The sequence below is a fragment of the Telmatherina bonti genome, assembly GCF_933228915.1.
Source record: "Telmatherina bonti genome assembly, chromosome: 14".
NCBI classification, from domain to species: domain Eukaryota; kingdom Metazoa; phylum Chordata; class Actinopteri; order Atheriniformes; family Telmatherinidae; genus Telmatherina; species Telmatherina bonti.
The window spans coordinates 22,582,517-22,585,016 of record NC_136612.1 but is presented as its reverse complement, the minus strand read 5'-3'; the positions used below and the strand labels follow the sequence as shown (position 1 = coordinate 22,585,016).

General features: G+C 40.8%; 1 protein-coding gene across 1 annotated transcript in view; it reads right to left on the bottom strand.

Moving 5' to 3' along the window:
* The window catches only part of dnaaf5 (dynein axonemal assembly factor 5), a gene marked incomplete at its 5' end in the record, with an annotated part of 26,144 nt that overhangs the window by 17,707 nt on the left and 5,937 nt on the right, over positions 1–2,500 (bottom strand). The gene's annotated exons all lie outside the window — the stretch shown is intronic.

Below are 2,500 nucleotides of genomic sequence, written 5' to 3'. Positions count from 1 at the left end.
GTGTGATTGCTGTCACTTGTCAGCCAGTGTTTCGGTGAGGTCATGTTTAGACAAAGACCTGCAGCTCAGGCTAATTTCCATGCCATCACTGGGATCAAGACCCGTTTTCCTGTTTTCATGCAGCCTGTCATTAGGACTTCATAGGGGAGGGAGTTAGGAGACTGAAGACCGAAGGATGGTGGAAGGTAAAAGTGGGTAAGAGAAAGACAGAGGGTGTGTATTTTTTCTGCAAGTAGAACAGATAGGTACCATTTGGGAACCCGACTTATACACATACATCCTCATATATTCACTAGTTGAAAAAACAAAACTCTTATTTGGCCTGACAGACAAAAATAACACAACAGCTACATACTGTACATAGAAAGGTGCATTGTTTTTGAACGAATGAATGAAAACAAGTTTGTTTACAATATAGGATTTCAAAATCATAGTGAAGTATGTTAAAATAAAACCAGCACAAGTAAGCACAACCATCCCCCATTTTTTTAAATGGCTACATATGAAGCATAAGTGACAAGTGTCCACAAGTCATTGCTGGAAATCCCTGTTGGTAATGGAACTGTTCACTGGCTCATAAAGAAGGCAAGGACACAAGGAAAATATGAAGTACAGTTTCTGATACACCTTTTAGTGTACAAACACACAGGCATGAATATTATACATGTGCAGAAAACAACTATTAGGGCTGGACCAGAGTGTTAGTGAAGGAGAGCGGAAAAATGGTGCAGTGTAATGACTAGGTGGCCACCTGGAGGCAGGCGATATACACCTGGTTTTATTAGAGTAGGCACACTCCAGGGGCCTCATTATGTAGTGTTTCGATCTGTAGATCTGTTCACTGTTGGATACATCAATTGCACTTACACAACTCCTTTTGAGAAGTTTTACCAGGCAATGAATTCCTATCCATTCGGGAGCTCACCCCAAACAGCCACTGATAATGCTATGGCAACAGGGGAACAAACACTGTGTGTGTGTGTGTGTGTGTGTGTGTGTGTGTGTGTGTGTGTGTGTGTGTGTGCGCGCGCGCGCACGTGCATGTGTATGTGTGAGATGTCAACCCCTTCATAGTCAGGTAACGTTGGCCTATGGTTCAGCTGCACAGTGAGACATATACATCTGTCATACAAGACAAAAGATGGACATGCAGATGAAGACTGCTTACATATGAATGTGTGTTTTTGCCATAACTATTAAGTAAAATGCCTAACGCTTTGACAAGGTGAGACTTTTTTCTTGCACAGATGTGATAAAAAAGACATGGAGAAAAGATGAAAAGACACTCTCTTGCTAATCTGTTCCTCCAGGCTACTGTAGACATTTTTTGCTGTTAATAAATCTGGTTGTAAAAATTTATTCACTGTTTTATATAATATACTTCTTCCAGCCCTGCAGTTATTGTGATGCCTCCATCACCACGGCAACTTTGAACACAGTGACACTTTTGCTGGAATGTGGAAGGTGTGTAATGGTGGCCATTTGTTAATGCCATAAGGGATTTTCCTTTCAAAAGAAGCATGCAAGTGATTTGTGCGAAGACATCCCAAATAAAAACAGTTTTTCTCTAACAACAGACTTGCTTTATATCTCCTCTCAGGCTCTTGACCTTATCCTAAATTTAAACCCAATGTTTTTAATTCTTGTGGAGTATCTGTCAGTCTTTGTAAGCTGTCTTTTTCCCTCAACTGAAATACAGAAAAGAAAACAAAGTGAAGGGTCTTGAAGATTACATCTTGCAGAAGCGTCTTATATCAGCTTTCATTTCTTCAATTCCCCACTGAGCCGTGCAGATTCCCTTGTCTCTGTTCACTTTTAAGATTATTCATATCTAATTTCCCAACAGACATTCATTTTGTCCAACATCACCTTCTTTTTTTCTCTTTGAAAGTGTTTTGAAATGGCACATAATTCATTTAAGTTTGAACCAAACACATATTCCCTGAGCATTTAAAGACCTTTGTTCTTAGTCTAGTAAATCTGGGCTGTCGCTGTGTATTTGCAGCTAAATAAACTAAAATTAAATACAAGTCAGCCAGTGAAATTTGAATAATCTTAAGTTATTCGAGATTTATAGTTCATCACAGGGAGAAAAACATCATGTTAGATACCAGGTGCATTCATCTAAAGTAGTGGCATTCATAGTGAGCTGCTCCTTCTTCCTACCATGAACTATCCCTGTTGTCAAAGAAAGCTGCAGGTGGTCTGTCTGGGTAAGCTCGTCAGTGGCAATGCTTAACGCTTTGCCCTTAAAAACACTGAAGGGGAATGACAGAGGAAGATAGATGGAGAAACAGTCGAAGAGGAAGCAGAGGTCTGCCTGCATCTGTGAGACAGCATGTGACTGCCGTCCTGTTAACTCTCTGTCTGGTTGACCCTGTTGGACAGCAACAAGGGAGGACAGGAGGAGGTCAGCCTCCCCTCCTCATTTATCACTGGCCTTGACCGAGCAGGCTTTGAAATTTCATGGATTCTTTTAATGGCATGGATAAACGGCAGT